A 7,514-nucleotide genomic window follows, 5' to 3' on the forward strand; every position below is an offset into this window, starting at 1 on the left:
TTTGTAGACAAAGATGCTGAGCTTTGGAGGGATTCATGAATTTTCCCAAGTGCGCTCAGCCAGAGGGAAGAGAGCTGGGACCCCAGTCAAGGGCTTCTGACAGTCAAGCCTGTGTCTTGTGAAATTTTATACAGAGGTTACTGCCTCTAATCGGTTACCCTGGGAGAAAAATGCATTTCTTTTTAGTGTGAACCTCTTCCGGGTCAGTCACTTTGCAGACTACCCCAAATCTGCTGCATTTAAAACCAAGTGTGTAAAATCACATCCTTGCACATGGACACAGCACAGCCTCTTCTGAACCTCTGATTGTTCTCGGCCTAAATACACTGCACGTCTTGCACCCGAGGATTTTTGCCCACTTTGCTCTGGAACTGAAAACTTAAAGCCAAATTTGCCACTCGCCTGCCATCACAGAACAGCAAAATGAATACTAAGAGCTCGCACTCTATCTGAGTGTTTAGCATGTGCCAAGCTTGATACTGGGCACTTGACTTGTATTAACTCACTTCAAACTCATCACAAACCTGAAGACAGGGGTCACTATGACCCTCACCGAGCAGAAAAGGACCCAGGAACACAGGCGGACTGCATGGTTTCCTCAAGGTCATCCAACCGGAAAATGGCAGAGCTGGGGATCCAGCCCAGGGAGCCTGCCCCCGGGCTATGCTGTCCACTCTTCAATACCATCTCTCACTGCCACACGCTCATCTAATTTTTATTCTAACCCATATTTTTATTTTCCTTGGTGCGGCAGATGGTTAGAAAATGGTTCCAGTGAATCGCACCTCTCTGTATCTGCGCCCTCTTGCAGACCCCTTCACGTTGACTCTGATTCGCTTTGACGAATGGAAAGGGCAGGGGTGACAGTGTGTGACTTCCAGGCCTAGGCCTTAAGGGGCCTTGCAGTTTCAACTTTCACCTTCCTGGAAGCTGCCCTGAGGCTACCATGTAAGGAAGCCAGTCCAGCCCACTGGAGGATGAAAAGCATATGAAAGAAAACAGGACTGACGCAGTCCCCAGCCAGCACCAACTGCCAGCTGTGTGACCTTGACCATCCAGGCCGCTCCCGCCCCATGGACCCTCCAGCTGGATGAGTCCAGGAGTGCGTTCAGACACAGCCAGTCAAGGAACCACCCAGCCGATGCACAGAAACATTCCAGCATCTATTGCTGGAACACCCAGTGCAGAAGTACGCCACACCCTTCAGCCGATCGATCACTATTAGATCGATCAATTGATTATTCCTCCAGTCAGTGCTTTTCCAGAAGTCATGAAAATATGAATCAGTAGGTACCAAGGGACATAAACTCATTCTGTGTCTGAGGACCCAGAAACCAGCCCCATCCTTAGGGCCACTGGCACCCTCTGCCCTTTTGGGTTACCTCCCAAATGAACCTTAAAATTCACCACTCTCAGTCTTCCCAGGTACCAAGAAGTCACCTTGCAGTAATGTAAGGCAAAGGGTCTACTTCAAGGATCTCTTCTTGACCCTCGGTTCAGAGAGGGAGCTCCCCAGAAGGAAACGCCCCCTGCTCTAGAACATTCCGTCTCTGCTTAATGAAGTTCAGGGAAGGATGACAACATCACAAGTTCTGGCCTGATGGTGATGAGAAGGACCAGGTCCATCAGCAAACACTTGCAAGGCGTAATCAGCAGCACAGAGGAGCAGTCAGGGCTGTCCAGGGGACATGCAGATACATGACACATTGTCACACAGTCATGTGCCCCACCCCTACAATCCTACCCCAGGAGGGTACGGAGCAGAGATGAGAGCCAGGTCACTCCCCACCCGGCAATGGGTGCTCTGAGTCTCACAAACGTCTGACTGCCTGAGAGAAGAAATACAACAGAATGGTATCCCGTGGAAGAAATGAGGACACGGTCAGGCCCTTGTCACCACAAAACACACAGCCCTCTCTGTCACCACGTATACTCGCACCACAGCAAAGCAGGCCTGAAGCAGGGAGGGAGTGGCAGGGAGGGGTAGAGGAGAGGGAAAGACTAGGCTGAACCAGACAAACCTAAACTCTGTCTGCAGGCCCAGGGCATGGGTTCTTTGTGTCCAGCCAAGACAGGATAAGCATGGAGAACCGCTCTGTCTGCTTCGGCTGGCCCCTGCCCCTGTGCTTCTCAATTACTCGTGGTAATGAGGAGCAAAGGAGAGCGCGGACAACCTAAATCCTCGGCTAATCCCCAGTCCTGATTTTAGCCCAGAGTTTATCCTTTTGTCCTGGGAACTTTTTCTCCCTTATCATTTTTTTTTTCTTTTTTTCTTCTTTACTTTTTTCCTTTTTAAACAAAAATGGCCAACAAACATAAACATTAGAAGATTCAAGTTTCAGGTCCTTGGGCTGGGCTTTCTCTCCGGTTGCTGCCTTCCAGAAGAGGAGCTGCTAAAGAAAGAGACAGACAGCAAAGCTAAGACACTGGGTAACCTGAGTCAGCAGGGATCCGTGAGCCAGTCACATCGTGGACTCTTTGGAGAAAGAGCAGGGGTGACGGAGGCAGTAGGAAGAAGGCAGAGATCTGGGCAGGTCAGTAGCATTCAGGGTTCTACAGAGTCACGGAACCAAGGACAGACCTACATCTACATCTATATCTGTATCCGGATATCTAGATCTGTCTACATTTAGAGCCACCTATCTATATATGTGTGTATATTCATCCATATATAGATATAGATAGATGTAGATATAGAGAGAGAAAGCGGAAGAGGCAGAGAGATATTTATTTTAAAGCATTGGCTCACACGATCATGGGGACCTGGCAAGTGTGAAATCCGCAGGGCAGGCTAGAAATTCAAGTAGGAGTAATGGTACAATCTTGAGTCCAAAATCAATAGGTCAGGCCAGGAGGCTGGAAACTCAGGCAGGATTTCTATGCTACAGTCTGGAGGCAAAATCCTTTGTTCAAGAAATCTCAGTTTTTGCTTTTAAGACCTTCAACTGATTGGATGAGGCCCACCCATGTTATGGAGGGTCATCTGCTTTACTTAAAGTCAACTGATTGCAAATGTTCATCTCATCTAAAAAATAACTTTGCAGCAACATCCACACGAGTATAGGAACTAGTCTACTAGTGTAGAAACTGGGCACTGCAGCCTAGTCACGTTCACCTACAAAATGAACCATCATGACGTCCATATGAAAAATGAGAGTAAGAAAAAAACCCCAATCTTACAGAAAACCACACCAAGAAGGGCCATGGGCCATAGAAATGTGCACTGGGAAGGTGCCTTGATGAACAATGCAGTATTCATGGAGAAAGAACCAGAAGCTCTCCTCCCAGGGGAGGTGCAGTTGCTAATTAAGGGCAGCTGCTCAGGGCGTCCTGACGGAGGGCTGCTGATCTGAGAGAAAAGGAAGTGGGAAGCTGATGGAGTGGAGGGCAGTGTCCTGGGAGAGGATGGGGCTCCTGGAGTCTCGGACCTAACGTGGGATCCTGAGAGACCCACGAGATGAGGGCACACAGAGAGGATGCAGAGGAGGTCAGGGGCCCCCGTGGACACAATTTCTCCCAACGTCGTACTGGCTGTGTGCTGGCACCATGTCACGCTATGGAGAGGTCAGAAAAGTTCTGGAAGACATAGCAAGAAGGAAGAACCAGTCCTGAGATCTTAACCTATCCTTACCCCAGGCATTCCTCCATTCCTGGAACTTTCCCTGAGGGCCCCAAGCTTGAGCGCAGTCTCCCTGTGCTGAGTCTAGGACTGAGGATGCCTCCCGTAGCCCTTACCCTTGGGGCTGTGACTTGCCAGCTCTGTACGTTCCCGAGAGCGAGGCCTAATGGCAGCCTTTCTCCCCCCTTCCTCATCCCCACCCCTGGCCCCCAGCTCCTCCTTCGTAGCAGAGCCATGGAGTCTCCATTTAAAGGACACATAAAGAGGATTTCGTCCAGGAGCCCCCGTACTGCTGGAATCCCTGCAATGCACTCTCCAGCCGCGGAATTCTGCTCCAGCCTGAAATTTCAGAGACGGGGCCACCCATTGTTGAGTAAATGCCAAACGGTGGGGATGAGACCACAGAGGCTGAGAAGAGAATGCCTGTCCCCTTGACTCATCCTGGAAAATGCTACACTCAACCCTCAGACTATCAAGCATTGGATTTTCTTGGGGGGGAACAAATCAGCAAGAGGTTACCCGCCTGGAAAGTGAGAGGAACTTATTTATGCTTCGCTGCGAAAGGAACCGTCCCACCAGGCCAAGAACATTAAGGAAAACACTAGCGTGGTGTCGCCTGCAATTATCCTGAAACCCCTTCAAACACCGCACGCCCACCTAGCCTCTTATCAAAAATGAATGAAATGCTGAACGATAACCCAAAATAACAAACCGTGCTGTGAAAAACAACCTTTCCTCAATCACAACATGAAATTCCAGAGGCGGAAGAAATCGCGTGGCTCCTGCCTCGGGCTTCTCTGAGTCAGCGTGTGAGGGTGGGAGTCGCGTGCGCTGCCGAGGAGGGGACCGCAGACACGAGAGGAGGGGCAGGTGGGCCCAGCTCCGAAGGCACTGACCTTCCTGGTGTTGAAGGGCCAGAGATGTGGTCTCCGGGGGAGGAGATGCCGCTGGAGCCCATACTCTTCAGGAGAGATTTATGGAACGTCATGGAACAGGCCCTTTTTTGTTGACTCGGCCACACAGCATTTTAGCACCTATGGTTTCAAGCCAACTATGTGAAGAAGTTATTTTTCTTACTTGTAGACTTCGCACTTTTTCACAGGAAGGGCCAAGCAGCCCCCCGGGGGACCATTCTTCCAAGCATCGTGTGCTGGGCTGGCTCCACCCTTCCACCGTGGACCCTTGCATCACACCCCACACTGACCTGCCATGTGGCCATCGCCAGTTCCCGAGTCTGAGTCATCCAGGGACCTAAGCACCCTCTGGAGGGGAGGGGGACGCGCAGAACTATCGCCCAGGGCTCCCGTCAGAACAGAGGACAGACCAGAGGCCTAGAAAAGGACAAGCCCAGAGGAGAGGCCCAGGCGAGAAGCAGCAGACTCACTGACAAACAGAATTGAGTCAAACCCCTAAAACCGTGTTCAGGTGTGTATCAAGTAGAGGTGGGAGTGGGGAGAACAGAAACCAAATAGGCACAAATTTAAAATAGTCACCTCTTCCACTGGAATGGGTGCCCCCATCTCTGTAATCTAAAGGCCATTTTCCCCATGGAGTGGGCGGCCAAAGGAAGTAAAAATGATATCACCACCCAATCTTAACCTGCAGAGGGACTTTGGACCCCTTCTCTGGAGGAGGGCACCCCTTCTGAGGGACTCACTGGCCAAGAGATGCTCTTTAGCTCTGGCCCGTTAGAAGTGACGGTGGCATTAATCCTCAGCGGGACAGCCGTTCCCAAATGCCAGAGGGAACACAGGGCAGTCAGAGGAGCCAGTGTGGGGACACCCGGGCTTCTTGGCAAGGCTGAAAGCGAGAGCAAGGGCCTAGAACTCCCATCCTGCACACGTCACCAGGGCCTGGCACATAGAAGGCTCCGTCGCCATTTCATGGGAGTCAACAACGGCTGTAACAGATGCAGTGCAGCATGGTGGCCAAGGGCATGGGCTCTGGGGTCAGATGGACCAGCCTCTACCACGTGTTATCTCTGTGACCTTGGGCAGTTTCCTTCAGCTCTCTAAGTCCCAGCTTCCTTACCTGGGAAAATAGGGTAACGATAGCGATCTCACAGGGTCACTGTGAGGCTGTGATGAAATAGTGTATGTCAAGCATCTCACCTGGTCCCAGAGTCAGTTGATAAATGGCCTAAGGTCCTAGCTGGTGTAAGGGAGCAGTGTCCTCAGCCAATGTGGAGGGAACCTGGGCTTCCTGACCCATCCTCGTGAATAACTAGTCTCTGCAGTTAGCCTTCAGGGATGGATCAAGGGTGGGTAGTGGGCACAGTCTTCCCCAATGCAGGCAATAAAGGGGCACGCTGGCTGTAGGCAAACTAAAAAATATAATAATAGAACTAAGAATCAGTCTGCCTTTTATGATCGCCATCCCAGCAACTCAAAACAGTATCAGTGACGGAACATTTCCCTCCACTGGAGTGGAGGGCACCACTGCCCCCCTCCCTCTGGGACCCCATTGCTCGACAGTTGGCTCCTTCCTTAGACACCCCTTGTATTTCTTCCCCTTAGCACCAGGCAGAGGCCTTGGCACACAGCAGTTGTTGATGGGCCTGTGACCCTGAACAAGGCCCTCAACCAGCCTGAGCTCCTTTCTGTCATTTAAAATGAAGCGGGGGGCGGGGCACCTGGGTGGCTCAGTCAGTGAAGTGGCTGACTTTGTCTCAGGTCATGATCTCACGGTTCATGAGTTCGAGCCCCGCACTGGGCTCTGTGCTGACAGCTCAGAGCCTGGAGCCTGCTTCGGATTCTCTCTCTGTCCCTTCCCCATTCACGTTCTGTCTCTCTCTCTCTCAAAAATAAATAAACATTAAAAAGTAATAATAAAAAGATACGCTCTCTTGGCCCACAATTTTATAATTAGGCAACATCGGGTGCAGGTCCCCACAGCTCAGCTGCCTGATCGACATTCAGTCTCCCATGTCCCAGTGAACCCAAGCACCAGGAAGGGGTTAAGTGAGGGGCACTGTTGGGGCTTTCAGGTTCTCCTTTGCACCACTCAGCCCCCTCAGGGTCACGCTGCGTGGCTTGACCTGCTGTGGCTCAGAGGCCCCGTCTCCAGAACAAAAGTTACCGTGTCCATCCCACATGCCTGACACTGGCTGAGAGCACCTACTCACGCGGGTGTTTGCAGTAGGCTCTGTAAATAGGGCGTGTTGCTGGGATGAAATGTCGTGGGTGAGGACGTGTAAGGGAAAATTACAAACCAGCCAGCCTGTCTAAATAATTTCTCTCTGTGGAACCCAAAATGGCCAGGCATGGCTCACCATTGTCGGAAGCAGTGACCTCTGCCTTCCCACGCAGAAGAAACTGAGGAGTGGAGGAAAACAAGATATAAATTCTACGGAAGATATTTCTTCGAGGATGGATTGTCCCAATATAGCATATAGGCACTTTTTTTTTTTTTTTTAACTTTTCCCCCAAAGCATCACTGACTCATATCCCTTCAAATTTTAGAAAAGGCTCCATCTCAACTGCCTCATGCCATTCTGGGAGCTCATATGACCCTTCCACCAAAAAGAATGTGAAATGCTTCCCAGTGGTTTTGCAATGACATGTACTGAGAAGGGGCAAGCTGTCTTCTTTCTAGTTTTGCTCAGTAACTTCATTGACCTTGATCTGACAAGCTCTGTCCTTTAAGGGCAAGAGCTAGCAAATCAAACTTCAGGCGAGACAGGAAGGAGGGAGCCCACGCCGGGGGGTGGGGAGTGGTGATGGGAGAGATAGCTTTTGTCAAATAAAGTATCATAACTTCACCCTTCATCTCCCGAAACACTAATGCATGAGTGCGCTTATAAGATATGTACCCTGACTTCTTCCAAAGCCATTTTACAAATAAACACAGAATGAGGATCCTCACACAGGGAAGAGATGGTATTTGACTTCTAGTA

General features: G+C 50.6%; 1 protein-coding gene across 3 annotated transcripts in view; it reads right to left on the reverse strand.

Moving 5' to 3' along the window:
- The window catches only part of SMOC1 (SPARC related modular calcium binding 1), a 157,636-nt gene that overhangs the window by 21,449 nt on the left and 128,673 nt on the right, over nucleotides 1-7,514 (reverse strand). The window lies entirely within an intron of this gene.

This window comes from Puma concolor, chromosome B3 (assembly GCF_028749965.1).
Source record: "Puma concolor isolate L17-30 chromosome B3, mPumCon1.1.hap2, whole genome shotgun sequence".
Taxonomy (NCBI): domain Eukaryota; kingdom Metazoa; phylum Chordata; class Mammalia; order Carnivora; family Felidae; genus Puma; species Puma concolor.